At 37.1% G+C, this 22,029-nt stretch overlaps 1 protein-coding gene across 2 annotated transcripts in view; it reads left to right on the plus strand.

Annotated features, from left to right (window-relative positions):
* Positions 1-21,704: 21,704 nt before the first annotated feature.
* LOC306892831 (thyrotropin-releasing hormone-degrading ectoenzyme-like) overlaps positions 21,705-22,029 on the plus strand; it is an 83,834-nt gene continuing 83,509 nt past the window's right edge. The window contains exon 1 of one of the 2 annotated variants that reach the window (XM_079454147.1): positions 21,705-21,883. The gene's annotated coding sequence lies outside the window, so the exon portion shown is untranslated. The remainder of the gene's footprint in view (positions 21,884-22,029) is intronic. The other variant, XM_079454148.1, reaches the window with a different exon arrangement.

Below are 22,029 nucleotides of genomic sequence, written 5' to 3' on the forward strand. Positions count from 1 at the left end.
AGTGTCCGTTATCGCTTCCAGCCAGATCGCTAGACGATCCCACGGGACAGCGGGACTGGATGACCGGGACATGCTGGCTCACTGTGGACGAGAGAAACACAACACACACACAAAGAGGCCAATGCAAGCTTGATCTACGGCTAACGAACTATCGCACGGCTATGCCGTTGATAGGAATTTTGGCTAACTGATGTAGACAGTTAGGCAGTTAGACAAATTAGACAATTTAGACAATCAGGCGGGCGGTAGCCCTGTGGGTCACGTGGTGACCCGCTGCTTGGTCGTCCCTTAATTACTTAGGTCTCCTTGGGGTCTCTTGGTGAACTGAAAGAAACAAAATTACGACAGTCCGAAAAGTGAAGATTGGTAAGAGCACAGTTATAACAAAACACAAAATTAATCAGGTCTGTCACGAGATGAAAAATCAGTGTGAAGGCTGGGAGTGTTAGAAAAAGGAGAAATTAGGAGGGCTAAACCTACTACCTGTCGTAACAGTCTCTGATAGGGCCTACAGCACGTTTGTCTGTCGGGGTAGGGGACCTAAGCAGAGGGTGTGGCTTTAGGGAGGAAAGGTTGGTCAAAACTTTCGGATATACCTGACGTTTGGCCTATAATCTATACTTTATCACCTTCCTGGTGAGTCCTACAATAAATACACAAAGAGGGTAAACAGGTGAAAGTCTAAAATCAATTAGGGCTTTCTGGCTTACTGGATTGAGTAATTTATGGTTGTAGGCATAAGGGAAGTGACAAATTAGATATACAACTCAAGTGGGAGTAGGTAAAACGAAACAATCAACATAAAAAAAAAAAAAAAAAATGATAATAATAATAATAAAATAAAATAAAATAATAAGATAAAATATTAATGTTTGTATCAACTAATGACACACCAAAGGGAACTGTGATAACTGTTAGTACTTCTCACAGGGGACCTAACCTCAATGGGGGAAAGAGAGAGAAAGAAGGAGAGAAAAAAAACAATTTAATTAAATAAATAAAAAAATTAGAGAAAATAATTAACAAAAATAAAATTGTCAAAATAATGTTCTTATTAATTAATTCTTTTCACAAGGCCCACTTAATTCAACTTAAATTTAACGCAAGTTAAATTGAATTTGAATAAGCATGACAGGGGAATGTGAAAGAAACAAAAGAAAAAAAAAATAATAATAATAATAATGATATCCTCGAGCGATAGAATAATTCAAATTAATTTCAAAACACGTTTGAAACCAAATTTAAATAAGTCTGTAAGGACACAATAAGGAGAATAAGTCAGAAATGATATATCAGAGCAATCAACGATAAGTTTTAGGGATCTTCAATAGCTATAGCATTGTCTGAAAAACAAAAACAGGTTTAATGCACTTCACCCAGCATTGAGAGAGGTCAAAGGATAGAGAATCGGGAAGCTGATTTAGCAGGTTACGACCACACGGTGGCGTACTTCCTTCCAAGTGGACTGTCTGTAACTTGAACCTAATTTTAATCTAAGCTAGAGAAAATTATTTTTCCTTTTAAACTTCAAATTCAAATAAGTGTGTTCGATCAGCGAGACAGGGGACTTGGTTATTGCCTATATGCTAGTACGATTGTATAAATAAAAATGTTCAAAACTATAATCAGTAAACAATTTACCTGCTCTACTTATTTTGTTTAAGGCACAATTAATAGCGGGGAGTGGCACTCTCCGAAATTATCCCCGAGATGACGCTGTTGCGTTCGCGGGGGAAGGTATGGCGGCGTGTCTAATTTTAGAGTCGCCCTCTGGTGTCTAGCAAGCGGCGTTGCAACACCTTCTCGTGATTTTGGAACAAAAATCAATTTTTTGCAAAAATCACAATTCTTTTCAGACCACGTGAGTCTCTTCGTGCTGTATGGGCACGGAACGCAATGTGGTGGGTACAGGAATTTTCTTCTGTCTATCACACATTTAAAAGAACTTCAATGGACATCAACTAGCTGATCGTTTATTCAGCATTGAGAAATTATGATACACAAATCACAATTATTTCTTCAGGCCACGGCAGGCCTCCTCGTGCTGTATTGGCACGGACAGAAATGTGGTGGGTACAGGAATTTCCTTCTGTCTATCACACATTTAAAAGAGCTCCCATAGACATTAACTAGCTGACCGTTTTTTCAGCTTTCGAGTCCAATGTTTTAGGTTTCACAAATGAGTAGCAAATTCACCGCTTAACCAGGAGTTTATCGTTTATCTCAACGATATCGTAGGAGGCCTCTTATTGAAATAAAGGAATCTCGCTTTATTCCAATCATCCGCGAAGAAACAAAGAGACTCGTTTGAATCAACCGGGTAAAACAATATTAAGCATGTGCTGTTCAGAGATTTCGTTATCCCTGCAGGACATTTAATATTCCAACATACGTGTAAGTTAATCTATACTTTCATTAATATAGGCTTACGTATCAATACATTATTCGACATGTGCTGTTCAGAGATTTCGTTATCCCTGCAGGACATTTAATATTCCAACATACGTGTAAGTTATTCTATACTTTCATTAATATAGGCTTACGTATCCATACATTATTCGACATGTGCTGTTCAGAGATTTCGTTATCCCTGCAGGACATTTAATATTCCAACATACGTGTAAGTTATTCTATACTTTCATTAATATAGGCTTACATACCGGTACATTTGTTCAATATGCTTGAACCGTTCACTTTAGTGAGTTCGCTTTGCGCGATTGGTCTCACAATTCGAAAACGCGCGTGCGTGCTATCATTTCCCAAAAATACACATGCATCTGAATATGAATATTGCTCACATACACAAACGTTTGAAACTTGCCCGCATTCTCCACCATTAATATGTAGCGACAATGAGTCTTGGGGAAAGATCAACTCAAATGGATTGAATATTCATTGATTTATGAATATAATCTGCTGGTCGTTCATATTAAAACTCAATTTTCCCGATAAGGAAAAATGTTTAATTTAGTACAAGTAACCTCTTATAGAATTGTTTAAGTTATATGATTATTTCGTTTGGGGGGTCATGTGTGTGCGCAGATCTTATGACTTGGGCCATTTGGGGGCCATAGGAGTCACGCGGAGCAGCTATCTCCTGAGGGGATCGTAAAACTGACTTGATCAATCGTTTTGTCCCAGACATGGTGGCGTCTTCAGGCTAACTCATGTTGGTATGCTGGTGTGAACAAAAGGCTGTGTTTAGCGCGATCTGACAAAGCGCCTGCCAGATTGCCTACCCATCCTCATTAGTGTTACAAAGCCCTCCCCTCAAAAAACACTCCAAATATGCTTTTATTTTCATTACTGATTACGAGTTTAAAACATGTGTTTAAAATGACCTGATGGCGAGTGTTGATGACAAAATCTTTACGTTGGTCTTAACTATTGCTTTAAACTTCACTGCTTTTATAAATGAAGCTGTAATGGCTTATCCTGACAAAACACATCTGATTAAATTAGATTTTGATTTTGGTCCAATGAATCCATCTTGGTTTAATTACTTGTCATACAGGGATATTTTTCAATTGTTCCTTGGTGTTTCAAAAGATTAATTGAATATCATTCAACCGGAAGGCATTTCAGATATAAATCAGGTAGGCTAATAATTACCTTTGAGGTTAAAGAAAATCTGTTCAAGAGAGAAATGTAGGAAGCAGAAACACGCAAAAGAGGAAAACAAGAAACTGTCAGGCCGACCGAATCTGTTTTCAGAATTAAGACGATACAGAACATTAAAATGTAATGGCCAGCAATGGGGTTTCTGTTCACTGAAAACAGGTCACGGATTCCCAAATACAATTTGGCCAAATTCAAAAACAATATTAATTTTCTTGTATCTACAGTAGCACACTTTTACGGTATGCTTTGTGCACAATATTCATTTACAGTAAATTTTATGTAAGGTTTAAAGAATTTATTAGAACAAATGTTGTTTCTCTTGGAAATAATATGCACAATGAACGATGCATTATTATTTCTGTGTATTTGCAACATTTTTCTAATCCATATTGACTTAATCCAAACAAATTAATTCGTCAAACGAGTGAGTAATCTCTTAATGTTATTCTAGCAAAACGTGCTACATTCAACACATTTTATATTTTAAGTGCTAATATTATTAAAACATTGTTGCATTTTACACCTTAAGTTTGTATACACCTGCTGTCATATGCATCTAATACAATTCATTGCATACATGATTCACTGCATCTTGTGTTCCAACAAGATTCAGAAAGCCACAGGGAAGACTTAAATGTCATCTGGTAGAAAGACCGAAAACTGGAGAACACATTATAGTGAAACAAACAAGTTTATCGCTTCACACTGGCATAATGAAGATGCTCTAGAATCTCTGAGAAATTCAAGGTCAAATTTGAAGCAATTAGCTACTAACACTTAGAAGTCCAACATAGTCAATCATGTGGTGAAAGTCATGTTTTTAATGTTTATATGTGTATGTGGTGTTTTCAATATGCTTTAAAGGGGTCATATTGGATGGCTAAGTGTACATTATTCAGTGTATTTGGTGTAACTATAGCTAACTTCTAACTGCCTTAGATGCTGTGTCTCGATGCAACGCGACAAATTTAATAAAACCTATTATAAACAGGCATTTGTCGCATCCAGCTGGGACAGAGATACTGAATATAATGACTTATATTGACTTATTTCGTGTAACATCACGCCGCAGGGGGGGCAAGCCACAGGATACGAGGATCCCAATGGATTTAGCCTCTTAAATATCAAACCATTTCTGCACTTGTGATCGTAGGACAGACAAAAACCTTAAGTATTGCCAATTCTTTAGAAATGAAAATGTACTTACAGGCTGTGAGTGAGATGTGGCAGACTGTCCTTACAAAGTTGGATTTGCCCCACTTTTAAGAAACAGCCACTGTGCACGACCAGGTGTTAATGTGCTGCACACATTCGGATGTGCTGTTTCGGAACAGTGTTGTAAATAAAACTTAACAAATGATTTCTTATTGTGTCCTCGTTTGGATGACCCAACTAAGTAGTTTTTCATTTGTAATGAAACACACAGCGTCTCCACGACATGGCGGCAGCAACAACAACACTAAAGCGGGAATAGACACGCCTTCGTTCTTCGCATTTACATTTTGGGTGGTGTTCTTCAACTCTTCTCACGAACTGACGTAGAAATGTGGGGGCTTTTAGACAGGTATGGATGTGCCTCCACTTTTAAATAAAAAATCTCTTTGGTTTGAGACTTTAAATTTTTGCAATTTTACGTGTCTAATATATTTCATAAACAACTTGGAACACACCAAAGATACAAGAAAACACAAAACCACGCCATATGACTCCTTTAAGACAAACCACGTGCAAATGTATTGACTTGTGATTGACTGGAGGTCTTTTGGATTAGCTGCAGGATTAGACTGATAAGGTTTGCCTTTAATTTGACAAACGTACAATACTGAGCCATGTCAGTTTTCAAGGCTTTCAGGGAGGGAAAGCTGGACTTGGCTTTATTCATCTGCAAAGTGCATTGTATACCATGATCTTGTTTTATATAATTATTGTATTGTTTGTTTGTATTAGGTCAGAGATAGATGTAAAAGTCCTAGTGAAAAAAAATTACAATGCCTATTGTTTAATGAAAGATTGCAGCGTTTATTGTAAATAGTTTATCAAACAGTGTCTTAGAACAAATACAATTTTGTCCGTAGGAGAAAAGGGAAGTTATTTGCTTGACATTCTAATAAAAGTGTTTTATTTATAAAGCGACCTGAAAACAAACAGTTAAATCATTTGAAGCTTTTCAGTCTAATCTGAAACGTATTCTCTTAGTCATTCTCTTTCTAAAAATCGTGTGCCGTCCTAATCTTTAGTTCAACTGTGAAAAAGCACTTCCCCCCCTTTAATGACTACCCATGTTAGATGACATATGTAAAACGGCTTGGGCGGAGCATCCGTTAACTCCTCCCTTTTAATTGTCAGTCTGCTGCCAGTTCCATTTCAGAATGCAACAGCTACTTTTATACATCCGATCAAATCGCAGGGTATGACGAAAGCCACGCACACAAATTTTCTCATTCAAAATTCCATTTAACTCAAAATTCCATTTGACTCAAAACACGGAAGTAAAACAGATCGAAACTTTCGGTTCACAGGGACATTAAAATGCTTATTGCATACTCCGTATATTCCCTATATGCCTACTTAATACATTGGAGCATCCTGCATGCTACCTAGTTTAAACATTTAGATTAGAAATACAGTTTGCGCGTTAAATTGTGGGAGCAATGTCCTTTTTTATTTCTGTTTCTGTTATTACTTCTTAGTTGATTGAGCAATACAGACTACATATCACATATTCGCATTCAGAAACATAATTTGTACAATGTCCATTCAGTAGGAGAGTCGTTTGGTTTGTTTCTATAATTGTGTATGTGTCTGTCAGCAGGGGCAGCTGAGATGTTTTGGCTTTTGTAAACAGCAGATGTTGGTTATGATTTATGTTGTTGTGAATGACCCACGAGAAGAACATTTCCAGCTCTGTTTGATGTGGATTGAGACTGGGCCACTAGACAGAGTGACTTGATTCAGAAGGATGAGATCCAGAATCACAGCCTCGTGAGTTTATGGTTAATATTGCTAAAATGCAGAAATACAGATTTAAACAACCAAAACGATATGTATTGTTTCTATATTTTACCTGCTATTCTTGAAAAGCTATGACGAATATCTGAGATGAGCCAGCTTCCACCATAAAAACATGAAACCCCATCGTGATTCTTCCTTATAATTCAAGGCTTACTGTAATTCAATATTTCACATTTGTGTTGCCACATTGAGCTCTGAAGAAAAAGGAGCATTTGGTACTTAGCATGTGTTTGGCTAAACATTTGGTAGCAAGTGTTAGTTTTGATCCTGTGTACACTTCTTCTATATGCACATCAAACGAAGACCAGAGGTGGTGGTGCTCATGTTAAGCAGCGAGGGAACACAATCAAGTATCGAAAATGTTATACTTACAACCTGCCTTGTAAACAGGAGCCCACAAGCAAAAACAATACTTGAATAGTCAAGTAATTCATTTTCTTACTAGTTGTTAAGGCAGCACTGCTCGAGTTTTCAATGCAGAATAAGGTTCAACATGTTAAATATTTGGCAGATGGTCCCTTCTGCACTGCAGGGCAATTCTGCAATAGAATTTTTCATGTGTCATTATCATGGTCTATTATACTAAAATTGAAATGGTGAGGCTGAAGGGAAGAGGGAATAATTTTAACTGTCATCCTGACAAAAACAACAACAACTCCTAGGGCTGGGCCTGGGGGGACTAGGGAGACATTGCCCCCCTCCAAAAATATTTAGTTGACCATTAAAATGAACAATTAATAAATACTTATTTGTATTATCTCTAAAACAGTGAATTGTATCACAAAAATCTGATTCTGCCCAACCAGAATATGTAATTGCCCCCCAGACTCTGCTATTTTTCTTTTTTGTTTGGTGCATTCATATTTGTATATTAAAAAAATGAATCCCGCACGTTACGCCTAGAAAAACAGTAACGTCACAAATTTCTTCAGGGCTGGATGAACTGTAAGAAGACTTTATGTGCTTAGACTTTCAGCCGGTATATAGGATTAATAATAAAATGTGAAGACAATACAAAGCAGGTGAGGAGAAAGAGAACATTTTATCTATGCATACCGCTCCTCAGCTCTGGCTCGTCACGTTTTTGATAAGCAAGGCTCAAACTTTAGGAAACTCAAGCAATTACCCTTCAACAATTCATTTCACAAATCACGTCGTCTTCTCTCAAGGCCGCTGTACCAGGAATTTTTTATTCAACATAAGGCTCTTCTGAACAATAACCTTTTCATAAAATGTCCCACAGATTGAACCACTTTCCACTTTAACACTTTGAGGTGTGAATCCACAATCCATCCGTTTTCTCTAAATAAAGCATTAATGATTGATGGATGCATTTTTAAAAGGTTATCAACTTTGAGTTAACATGCACAGTATGTACTGTAAATATGAATGTCAAAGGCTTTCATTTATTTTCTTAGTTGATTTTTAAATATATTTTTCAGTCGTGTTCCTAACATTTCATCAGCTCCTTCTCAAATAAACTATGATGCAAACGTTTGCCTGAACGGTACATTTTGGAAGGATCATGACACGCTTACCTTTTTTAAATTGAAATGGTCAAATCATTTTTATATTTACAGCGGCCTTCAGAGTTTTTCAGAGAATGATCATCCTGAGTTTATGACACAAGATGGTCGAGAGGAATCAAGGACGTGTTCATCTACCGACCAGTTTTAAGACCTCTCCAGACCCTTTGCTTTTTTATCTTTCTCTCTCAAACTGTTGCTATTGGCAACCGTAACACAGCATCATTAAAAGAGGGTTCATTATGTTCTTCGTGGTGAGTCGGCTATAAAAAGAATTATAGAAAATAGCTTCTGCAGTTTTTATCCAGGGTGACTTACTGTGCATTAAGGCCATGCATTATAACAGAATGTGTGTTCCCCAGGAATCAAACCCACAACATTTGGCGCTAAAACGCAATGCTTGAACGACTGAACTACAGGATCACATTTAAAGCCCCAGGAACACATTTTTAAAATAGAGAGACAAAGTAATTGGCTGGTAAAAGTTTGGCGGTTGGTAAAGTAAAGCTGGGCATATTCAGAAAACCCAGAGAGCCGTTCATGTGTGTGGAATGATTTGTTCAGAGAATACGTTTCAGATTAGACTGAAAAGCTTCAAATGATTTAACTGTTTGTTTGCAGGTCGCTTTATAAATAAAACACTTTTATTAGAATGTCAAGCAAATAACTTCCCTTTTCTGCTACGGACAAAATTGTTCTAAGACACTGTTTGTTTACATTTAGGTTTGGAGCTTTCTTTCCAGCACAAAACACAATATCAGAATGTGAATTCTCAATAGATCGCCTTGGCCAACCAAAATAGACATGAAACATTACAGTAAATCTACCTTTATATATTTTAAGTAGCTGTTTGTGTAACAATTGTAAAATGATGTACCAGGCGGCCACAAGCTTGCTGTTAGCTTCCGCCAAAGCTGAGTGCTACTGTAAAATTCAGTCTTTATACAAGTGTTATAAGAGCGATGTGGATTCAAATGGAAAGCAAGCAATAAAAGGTAAATTAAAAACAAATTCTTTGCATCATATGTTGGGACTTTAACAGGGTTTCCTGCTCCATCATCTATGACAGTGCGTCAGCGTCATTTTGACCTCTCTGTACAGGGGCGTAGCAGGCATTTTTTCTTAAATGTGCTGTCAGGTGATATGACCCTCAAAGGCCCCACAAACGTGTTGCGAGTTTATTAATCATTAGAAAAATGATATTGTCATGACGGCCTCTAAAAGTACAAATGCCGGTTTCATTTTTGTCCGATTGGTTGAAATGTCAACACATTTCACTTGGAATTATCTCCCGAAACTATGTAAGCTACTGGTCAAGCATTCTAACGCAGGTGTGTTCTTCTCTGTGGAAATGTTCTGTTATTTTCTAAACAGAATTGATCACTGATCCCACTTGCAGGTTATTCAAAGTCTTTTCAATTATACCATGTACTCGTAGCATTTATGAAAGCAAATACTGCATGATTTTAGGCTAAAAAGCTTAAAATAGTCAATTATTTTATTGTCAACTCTGTTACAAGTGTAGACATTATATAACAGAATTTACATTTATATACGTATAACAGAGAGTGAGTGTGGTTTTGTGTGCATGTGTGTGAGACAAAGGATAGAATCACACTTATGTCGTTTTATGGAGCGGTGGAAAATGATTCACAGTTGTATTTCTTTTAAAAGGATCAAGATTTGGATGATTAGCATTGGCCAGATAGCAACCTGGTCAGTGGACAGTTCAAAAGTAGCTGTTTTTTCAAGCAAGATATATTAGTTTTCACTAGTCAACAGTTTGAGACCGGGCCGTTTCTATCATGCCATCAGCTGTTCAGCATGTCAAGAAACTGGTGCCCTGAAATGCCCTGATGAATGGGAATATCATTATGGACTTCAGCGAAGTCAACTGTACTGTCATTATCACCAGTTAAATGGAGAATATTCCTGCTCAAAAACAATCTTAATAGGATGGGGGGAGATGTTGATATGTGCGTTCCGTTATGATCAGTGGACATAATGACATATTAATGATGACTGAACAAATATGGAGGAGATTCTCATTGATTGTTGCTTTTGTTTTGTGCTGGACACATTATGGGTGTGATTGGTGAGATGGATTTACATTCATAATCCTGGCATGACTAACAGACCCTGAAATTTCATCACGTGTGGTACAAATCAGATATCTGGCCGCAAATGAGAGGTGGAGAGGCAAACAAATTAGTTTTATCATGAGCAAATGATGATGAACAATCGCATTTATTGCACACACAACATCCATGTAAGATTTTCACACAAATTAACATAATCCTTCAATGTGCACGAATCAAAGTTTTTCTTATAATGATGCAATTACAGGTTACTGGTAATTCATTATTCACCAAGGAAAAGCAACAGATCATTTCGATTTGAAATGAAAATCGTCATTGTAGTTTTGCATATAAATAGCTTCCTCCGTTTTTATCCCAGTAAGTCATTCATCCTGCTGCTGGAGGTCTTCATTATCATGTCCCACCCACTCACAACTCTTTTTTTCTGCTCTTTTAGCATCATTCACATTTATTCATTTGGCAGACTCTTTTTCTGCCACTGGGTTCAGCTAAACACACAGACAGGGCGAAGAAACCGGGGACGTGGGGGACATGTGCCCCGTGTCCTCTGGTTTGTTACTTACATTTGAGTGAAAAAACATTCAGCCAATCGCAAGCCGAATCATTTCTTGGGTGCGCCTGCCAAGAGCTTCAAATCTACGATATATATATATATATATATATATATATTCTCTCGTACTTGAAAGTCGCTATGGGTGAAAGCGTCTGCTGAATGAGTAAATGCATAACTGAATACTTGGTTCTGTTGTCTTTTGTCGCACCGCTTGCGACCTGAATTATCCTCTCCCCGTAAAAAAACGTTGTTTTGCCCAAAATTGCCTCTAGGGTACTTTAAAATGCCAACCGTATAGAATTTATTATATGAACATGTACTTACTTTGTACATTATGTTCATAATTAGTTTCGCATTTGTGGGTCACATCACCTGACAGCTGTCCCCCCCTCACTTTTAAAATGCCTGCTACGCCCCTGCACACAGAGGTCAAAATAACGTTGACGTGCTGTCATAGATGATTGTGCAGGAAACCCTGTTAAAGTCCCAACATATGAAGTAATGTATTTATTTTGTTTACTTCATTTGTATTGTTTCGTTTTTAGATTTGTATTACTTGCTTTCCATGTGATTCCACATCACTCTCCTGAACACTGAATTTATCGTCACATCATCTGTATACATTCAGACTTTGCCATTTAACCACCTGCATGCCAGTCTGGTCTTTATCAAATTATCCAAATTATATATATTGCATTGCAATTTCACACATGGTAAAGGCTGTAAGGATGTAATGACGTTAAAACAACCGGACTGAACCCAAAAATAAATATATACAGTGTATATATATATATATATATATATATATATATATATATTAGGGCTGGGCGATATGGCTTAAAAAAAAAATCTCCGATTTTTTCACAACAAACCCGATTTTCGATTTTAATCGATTTATTTTTTCTATTTAAAAACAAACTACAACTGACAAAGAAATTGCTCAAAACAAATGTACTCTTTATTTTGTTCTGATTTTCCTTTATGCTGTTTAATCTAAATTTCCCATTGGGGCATAAGTGTAACAGGAAACAAGCCTTAAAACATGCTTATAAACGAGATGGCAGGCCCTGCCGTTGTAAACAGTGAAAATGTAGCTTATCAGTTTTCTAATAACCTCAAACTTACAGTGACACAATGCACCTTCAAAATAACTTAAAATATGAAAAAATAATTTAATTGTGTCCCTTTTTGGTCAAATAAATGTGGCAAAAATGACTAAATTAGATTGTACAAAAATACATACAGCCGTGGTATTCATAAAGTGCAAACAAAACTTTAAACAGTTTTCCTGAATCCCTGAAATTGTAAACAAAATGAAACATCTACATCCATTACTTTAGTTTCAACATTCTTCATTTACACATGTTTAGCCAGGAAGACAAGCCTGTCTAGTACTACCTCTGGCTTGAGGCATGCCCGATTACATGTAACAATGCCCCCTCCCACACTGAAAAGCCTATCTGATGGGGCACTTGTAGCAGGGACAGACAAGTGTTTTTTGGCCAGATTACTGAGCCTTGGGAAGTTTGGTTCGTGACGCTTCCACCACTGAAGTGGATCAGTGTCTGGGTGTGCCGCTACCCTCTCAACAAAATCCATGTCGCAATTAGACGCGAGCCGCTTGCCAGAAGCCCCTCCCATGATGCGTATTTCACTTACGAATGGCGCGAATTACACGCGCAAATGGCGCGAATTACACGCGTGAATGAAGCGAGTAAAATCAAAATGTTCAAGCGTCCAACTACTCGCGAATAGCGCGTTTTATTCGCGCAACTCGCGTTTGGTGTGAACACTCGAGAGCGTCGGTCGTAGAAGTTAAAGAGAAAACCGATTTTCATTAAAAAAAATCGCCCTAAACGTCAAATTCGAGTTAATCGATAAAATCGATTTATCGCCCAGCCCTAATATATATATTCAACCTTTTGTCATTCTAAAGGTGTTTGATTTTATAAATTGAAAAACGTTTACTTTCCGGCTGCACTGTTCCCTTAAGTGTTCTGTTGATAATCTTCAATAAAATATGATACTATGTTATTAGATCATTTACAAAATATTCTAGTTCAAAGTTTTCAGATGTGAAGCTTAATTTCATGCATTCACGAGCAGCTAAATCTTGTAATTGGTCACTGGTTGTGTAAAAGCAGATATTATTACTGTACTTTAAAGTGCTTTTGAATTCCCTGTGTGAGTGTGCTATTTCATATTTGACATCTACGGAAATGAAATCGGCTCACTAATGATTTATACTTGTTTGTAAATAGAAGAAAGGAAGTGGAAAATTGAAATCGTATCAAAGCTGAACATTTGGAGCTTGACATAGCAAGGAGAGAAGTCCCGCATCAGTGACTGATCTGTGATTGAGAACAAAGACCTTTGTGTCCAGAATTGTATGTAGTCTCTCTAGGTGAAACATTGGAATGTCCACATTGTCTTGTTTTGCCCTCATCGGTTCACTTTGAATCCTTAAAGGATCAGTCACAGTGCACATGTGTGTGATGTTTACAGATGTTGTAGAAATCATGCCTGTGGGGATTTTTCAGTTAAATATGCATTTCTGTCTGACTTGCTGCATATATGAGACTTTATCATATTAATTGTCAGGTTATTGTGATGTTCTTGTGTTTGGCTGCTGTCCGTGGTGCCGAACTATCTGTGCATTAATGCAGAATAAAGCACATGCTGATATTTACTGCTTTCACTTGTTTATTATACAGATTTTTGTATACAATTTGAAATCAGAATTTCTGTTTCTTTCAAATACAAACGCTTGGTGTCTTGCAGAGAAAAAGAAACCTAAGCTAAATGTGTAGCTATGTGGATCTTATTTGTCTTGGTGCTAAGTTTTGATGGCACTGACTTGGCAAGCTTTGGCAAAACCAGGTATGCGTTTTTCTTCAAAAGCTCACATTGTGGAAAGCTAATACCCTGTTAACATGCCTTTGATTCCATGATAAACACGCTCCCAGAAGTTGCATTATGAAAGCCAATCAAATTAGACTAGACATGTGCTTGCCAAATTTGTGTTTAGTATGCTTCATATGGTTTTGACCTGTGGGCGGCTGAGATTAGCTAACAATAAATAAATAAAAATGTAAAGTGGTGTCCTGGAGTTTTGAATTTGTTTACATTTCTATGCAAGTTAAGCTGTCCCCATGGTTGGGTTGAAAAAAAGGTTCAAGACTGAGAAATTCTGTTCCTGTATTCTTTGCCTATGAAAACATACCTTACTACATTTGCTTTTGTAGATGTGAAAGATTCCATTTGAAGCAATTTAGTTTCAAACACCTTGTAGGAACTTGAAATGAATTACCAGTACAATGATATGACGCATATTGTCAGGAGAGGAATTACAATGATAAACTGGGTGTATAAGTGAGAATGATCAAGAGAGATAAATCTTACCATGTTTTTAAATACAAAGCAATTTCGTTTTTAATGTTTCATATTTTTTATTTTATCAAGCGATCTGAAGATCAAGACCATACGTTCAAGGCTCCAACTCTAGAACAACTCTAAGAATATAAAACTACAGACAACTTTTGCCACTTACTTGGTTCTGTATTCTCTCAAGAATTAGCAAGAGCCCTTTTGGTCCTTACAAAACACAAGAACTGACTCACATAATATAGTTAACAGCTGTCTTCACTGAGAGCTTTGGGTTTATTCATATTCTCTGTTCTCTTGAACCTTTGAGCTTTAGTGCTCTTAAAGCAAATCCGAAATGACTGAAAAGCACATAGATAAAAGCTCCTGGTTCTTATGTGTTAAAGAACAGATAAAGTGATTTTTCACTATAAGGTGCAACAGGTTTGTGTGGTGGGTCTCTGAATCAGACTGTTACGTAGTTAATGTGTAGTTGCTAAACTTAGTATGATCTTGGAAATGTACAGCAAGTAATGGTTTGACTATAAAAATAAATATCTGCGTGTGAAATCTTCAAGTGGGATGCTGGGGAGGATACGGTCTCTAAAGGGAAAATGCAGAGGTTTATACGAGTCCCACGCACCGCCTGAAGATACGACGAATGAAGAAACATTTAAATCACATGTGATTTCTTAAAAACCAGCTCTATATAACATAAACATGAAAGCAGGAGAAAATATCAAAGTGGACGGAGGCCAAAGGCAATGAAAAATGAAACAGAAAATCTTTGAGAGGTTAAGAAGCTTTTGTCCAAGGTTAAACGTGACGAGGGTGCAAGCAAACCTATTTTCACTCAGATGAACTGTATTGGATTCGCTGGTGCCCGAGTTCATGTGGACAAATATCTGAAAGCGTTTTGTTAGTGACACAGCTGATAACAGGTTTGACTCAGGCATTGCCAACCACATTGTTTTGCTTCCTTCAGTTTGATATCTGCCCTTGAGTTTCAAGCATCGACCCCAGAGGGAGATGCACAGTTCTCATGAATGCACATTAGAAAACAGAAAGTTTGTTTTAAAAAGTGTCACTCATTGAAGATTCAGTGCTTCTCAGAAAAAAGATAGACTAGCCACAAGATCGGTCAATTACAAAAAACATTTTTGTTCTTTGATGATTTTCAGGACTAAGGTTGGGTTATCGAGCATTGAATTTGGCTACAATTGATTTTATTTATAACCGTATGTCTAAGTTTACCTTAGCACAAACTCAAATATCCTCCCAAAACACAATAATTCATCACATTTCTGGTAACTGATGGAAGCCATAGGTGCTTTAGTATCCCATGATTCAACTGCTCTCAATGCTTGTGGTCTCAACTCTTCTTGACCAGATTCAGAATTTAAACTACTCAGCACATTTTCTTCATATGATGCCTTTCTGGGAATCTCATATCTGGATATTGTTGCAGAAAAAAAATTCTTCTGTGGATATACTACAGTAATAATGTTCCTTTAAGTGCACCATTGATTATATTGACGTATAATAGCCTTTATTATTTCAAGAATCATTGGTTGACCTGTCTTTAAGAAAAATCCAACTGTGGGAAAAAAACTAAGAGCAATCTAATAGATACACTAATGGACAGAGGATGAACTCAACACTGGGGGTTTATTGCACAGATGGTGAGAGAACACACAGATGGACCGGTAAATATAAATGAAGCTGATGGCAGATGCAGTAAGGTAGTAACAGTCTTATCATTGCAGATGATGATGTGAATGACAATGGAAACCAGAGCACAGAACGAGGAGAGACAGGGGACCACCAAGGAACGCAAGGAGACAAGATGGAAACATAAATGTAAGTACTCTAACAAGGATATAGAGTTAGTGGTTTAACCGAAGCATTAAATGACTCAACAAAACAAGAGTTTTGGTGTATTGTAAGTAAAGATTTTATAATATGTCTGTATTGTATTAAAGTGATAAGTTTGCCCAAAAATTTTAATTCTGTCATCATTTTCTAACCCTCTTGTCATTCCGAACCTGTATGACTTTCTTTTTTCTGAAGAACACAAAAGATATTTTGAAGAATGTTGGTAACCGAACAGCACTTGGCCCATTCACTTCTATTGTATGGACACAAAACCAATGCAACTGAATGGGGTCCAGTTAACAATATTCTTCAAAAAATCTCCTTTTGAGTTCTGCAGAAAAAAGAAATAATGTCCATTAAAACACCATTACATTGGCCTTCATCTACTAAAATGTGAAAATCTGCTGTTGTTTCTGGTTATCCACCCTATTTTGGCTGCCTTTAATATTGAAGTACAATCAAATTGGTTTTACAAGACATTTGAAATATTGTAATTTTAATACAATCATAATTTGATTGTTTGTATAATCTAAAGGCAGCAAAATGTTTTACAGTACATTGTATAAGATGTTATATCTTTCATCAGTGGATGTATAGCCTACACAAACAAAAATCTCTTTGTTTTTCTATGTGTTGTTGCATACAAAGCTTTCCATCTGGACTAACAAAGTCCTTGTTTTTCATTATCCATGTGCATATTGTTCACAATAATAAACCAGATTATAAATCTCTTCCACCAAACACTATGGAAACAAGCTTGTGGGTGTCTTGGATACTGTACTGGTGTTTGTAAGCCAGTCTTTGAAGGACAAAATGGTGGGAAGCTATTTGAATCTGCTCAGCAGAGAGTGGAGGATTTAAAATAAAACACGTTTCCGTAGGATCTGTGGCGGCGTCTTTGTGCTGTGACTTGATGTGGGACATTAAGATGGCACACAGTGTACAGTGTTCTATTAGCCGCTTATTGTGAGGAGTGAAGGCATACTATGCCTGTCATGTGGCACTGTTGGTGAAATTCATGTAAAAATGGCATGCATAATGCATCGGTTCTCATTTTCAAATACCAATGCCATTTTTGGTCTGACTTTGAACCTGCAGTTTTGCGTTTTGAGCAAAGGTTGTATTGCGTTTAATATATCGAGCAGTCTTCTTTGCTGCCATGGGTGGTTAAAAGATATCATCTGTAATTGAAGAAGAGCTGTTGAAGGAATTGGACCTGAGGCTAAAACAATGCTTGTATTTGAGAACAGAGGGAGAGGGTCTCGGAAGAAATACTTTTGTTTTTTTCTCTAATTAAATATGCTGCATAAATATAATTAAATATTACATAATGCTGTGATAGCAGATTTTATTTTAAACATTTATTGTCGTGACAAGGTGCCCAGTGATAGATGTTAAGTTTAATGTACTCTAGGTGTCATAGACAACAATACTTAGCTGCCGATGTCTTACAAGTTTTTGTCTTAGATGCCTTAAACTGAGCCACAAACACTTTGGCCCTGCATGTTCACCAGACTGTTGTGCATTTCTAAATAATCCAGAAAAGGAACCATTGCCATATGCTGGCAGAAAGATCAATTCAGATCTTTATCTTAAATCTCACACATTTCACATAGTTTACTGTAGTCCTTATGATACAAATGCACTGACAACAAATGAAAGAGAGAACGTGAAGATAAAATAGTGGAAGACAGACAGAAATGATTCCTTTTGAAAAAACAAATTGCCTTCATAGTTTAAATTTGCATCAATGTTTTACTTCAATGTAGCTACATGAACATGTACTGTAGTTTTTTCACTCATTCACTCATTATTTCACATTCTCTCATTTTCTTTTTCTGTCTGGGAAACTGTAACCTACATGAACATTACTTTGACAGCTTGCTATTGCATATGCTTTTACTTTGATAAACTCTAATGATTGTTTCTGTTAGAAACAGTTTAACTAAATGACTTCAAAAAAAACTTTTGATCTCCAAGAACTTGGTATCAGGTTGACAGTACCCTCTCTAGCAGTCTGGTAAACCGCAGGGAGCAAATACATGCTTATGATAACAATGTATTACTAATAGCAACTGCTTGGATTTAATTACACACTGTCAGCAGCACAAACACAGTTGAATGCGTAAACCTGCTGTCGCCTTGACAACCAGAGGAGAAAATCATGGTAATTAATTTACGAAGAGCGTGACAGGAAAACCCTCTGCCCAAACAGTTTATAGATTATCCCTGTTTGCAGTGTCTCTAAGTTTAGTAAAACTAAACTCCTTTAATGTTGTGGCAAATCTTTCCAGATTTTTTTATTATTTAGCATTTCATGTAATCTCATATCTGTTTATGGTTCAGTTTGTTTATTAAATTGAAATCCCCTTTTCTATAACATACACCTTTTTTGCTTATTTACTAAGAGTACAAGCACCATCTTCAGAGAGCAAGTTACAATTCACCATGTACAGTATGATCTTCCCAAAGTTTCGTACAGTATACTGTAAATGGTGATGGACACTTTCATCCAAGGAAATGGCATCAGCTTCACTGATGAATTCCCACATATGAAACTCAGTGGGACTATATAAATAACCATCCCATAAAAGCCTTTGCTTTGAAACCGTATTCTATATCGGTGTGAATATGGCTGAAATACACAGAAGAACTCGAAGCCACTGGAGGCTGAACAATCATTATTCATCCTGTCATCCTGCTAACTGTTGTTTGATTCAGGAAAATCAAGACTGTTTGTCACGATGGTGAGAGGAAGTCTACTGAACAGAAGCTCGATCATCAGACTGTCACGAGGAAACGTGTTTGAGTTACTGTGAAAGAAGGGCAGAGTGTCTGAGGAGCAACTCTGGCGTGAATTTAGTGTCCCAGTCATAAAGCACTTTTCACCTCTGATGTTGCATTTTGCTTGTAATATAAAAAATTGTGTATAATGTTATTATTGTTTTATGAATTATGTAAACGTCAATAGGTAACAGAATCAGAAATGGGAATGGTTCATAACATTTCAATCATGATCTGGGATCATAGATAAAGGCCCTATTTTCACGATCCAAGCGCATGGTTTAAAGTGCATGGCGCATAAATACATGTACCGATAGTAAATTCAAATCTTTTGTAATATAACTCCCTGGACTATTCCTATTACTCTTCCATCTGCCCCTGGACTTCTTTACTGGACAAATCTATGCACTTTCAACACTGGATCTACCCAGGGCTGTGTATTAGGCCCGCTGCTTTTCTCCTACTAACTACACCCATGACTCTGTGGCTTGAGTGGTCTCCAACAAGTACTAACTACTAACTAGAGGAAGTGGAAGTCTTCTTCTCCCTGAATGTTAGCAAGGTAATGTTTATTATTATTATTGATGACTTTGGATTAAAGCGTCCCTCATATGGATTATGACTGTGGAGCAATGCAGGTGCGAACCTGAAGTTGCCAAAATGACCACAGTCAAGTGACGATTGAGCAGCTTCAAATACTTGGTGGTTTAGCTCACAAGAGACCTCTCTACAAAATCACACAAACAGCTTGGTGGCTGTTTCAGCATCCCTCCAAAGCATATGTTTTGCCTGACAAGGTTTCAAGTTCTCTCACAGGGTGCTAAGGACTGTCTATCCTCAGACTGTGTAGACACATTAAGCATAACTGCCTGGTTTAGAAGTACCCACCACCCAGGATGCAAGGCACTGAGTGGTGAGGACAGCGGAGAAAGCTGTCTGAACTTCTCAAGTCTGCATGAGAAACTCGAGAATTCTACCCTCAGTCAATACTGCTACTGAATGAGGACACTTGGGAAAGTCTACATGTATCTATATATAGATTCATTTTTACGCTGAACTGTTCATAGACTCAACTAAGGAACCCAGTTGGCAAACATGAATATGTTGAGTGAAATTAGAGTGGCAGTGAGGTAAGACCAATCTAATTTGAACATGTGACCTTATTGTTGTGTATTAAAGCAATAACACATGAGAAGGTGTCATTATATATCAATTCATGGCTGAGATTCGGTCATATGATCTCCAGAAATGTCCCTGAATTGCATGATTATTTTACTGCTGAATTAAAAGTTTGATTGGTAGATGCATAAGTTGACTTTTCACCTTAATAGTTACATTTTGTATAGTCCTTTATTCTTCTAGAAATCCTTAAAGGTTAAATGTGTCATTTCTTACACACTTACAAAAATGTTATCCTACTGCACTTTACTTCACTCATCTTCTATTATTCAGCCAAAAGTCACGTGATCCTTTCTAAATTTCATAAATAATTTGTGCAATACTCTTTTTGGACTGTAGGGGGGGATGTGTTTCTGCTCTGCTTGAAGTACCCAATTAAATACGAAATGTTTACTCTCCCTCTTTTAGCTCTAGGCAGAAACAAGTCTCTTTTGTGGTGGCAGTCACAGCTGCCCTCAAGGACGTATTGCCAATTTTTTATTCAATTAAACTTTTTGAACTCCCTCAAAGCCGATCTTGTGTTCTATGTTTACTTTATTTTTGTACCTCAACAGGAGTCACATGGCAATATTTTATTTTTAAATTAAATGCCTCCATTTACTTGATTCAAAGATTTCACAATGACTCCAGGGCATTGCCGTTTTGCCCCATTATTGTATAAGCATAGCTTTAAACTCCACAGGAGTGAAAGGGTGATGTGGATATTAATAGGACGGAAAACCAAATGCATTTCCTGCCTACTAAAGTTCAGAGTTTCATATTTGTAATAAAAACAGTTCAACTAGAAGCACCTTTATCCTTTTCACATCGTCCCACATCATTTCTACACTTCGCCTTCTCTCTCACATTTCTATCAATGGTCTGTTGATAGAATGTTTACTGCTGTTAAACCAGCCATGCCATCATCAGCAAATTGAAGGTATTATTTGAAGGTATTATTTGAAGCCGTAATGTAATTTCAAAAGGTCTATCTTTTTAAAATAGACTGAATATAAAGTGTGTTTTGAAGAGATGTGAAATGTCCAGGGTTAAGGTGACAGGAGCCGTTTGAATGGTTTAAGAAAAACTAAACTGAATAGTAAAAACTATAAGAAAATATGGAAGTTGTCTACTGCAGCCAAATTTTTTTATATTGAAATGATATTAATGATGAAATTATGTTCTTTGTTTCAGCACCATGGACAGCAACCTTCAATTTGTAGTTGCAGCACTTTATGAATGATATTATTTCACAACACTAAATTCCTTCCTTGTACTGATGACCCCTAGACGACTGCATGTATACAAAACGAGGTGGGCTCTTTGGCTTCCAACAATAAAGGATCTCAGTACAGATTAGTCATTAGACATCCACTGGATTGCTTTGGTTGTGCCATGTAATAATAATCACCGTGTTGAAAGTAGTGGCACAGCTCATTTATTACACTCGACAGGTACATGTCTTCAAGTCATGTCCCATTTTCTATTGAATATAGTTGTCTTGGTTTCATTGTTTGGTAGATTTCACACTTTTGATTTGTGAGGGAGGATATTACCGACTATGTTTGTTTCACTATTTAATTAGAGGCAGCTCAATTGAACAAGCGGGGGACATATAGATGGAATTAGTGGACTGCATATCTGTATGAGCACGAGAGAGAGAGAGAGAGAGAGAGAGAGAGAGAGAGAGAGAGAGAGATGGAGAGAGAGAGCGTACCACTGGGCGAGTGAGAGGACGCATTATACAGAGAAACAGCGATGAGGATGGCGACAGGGAAACAGAAGAACAAAAATTCACAGCACTTCTGATTTATCATGAAGCAGTTGTGCCGGAACGTAATACACATCAGACTCATGTCGGAGGAGAAGTCGTGGATTTGCGGGGATGTGCGGTAGGATTTCCATTTTACTGTATGAGCTCCTGCATCTGACTGTACGCACGATTTCAGATTGCGAATCAAGTTTTGATTTGCATAAATTTACATTATACATATTGTGTCCTAACCACAGTTTGTCGACAGCATTGCGCACACATTTC

This window comes from Barbatula barbatula (genome assembly GCF_947034865.1).
Source record: "Barbatula barbatula genome assembly, chromosome: 4".
Classification (NCBI taxonomy): Eukaryota; Metazoa; Chordata; class Actinopteri; order Cypriniformes; family Nemacheilidae; genus Barbatula; species Barbatula barbatula.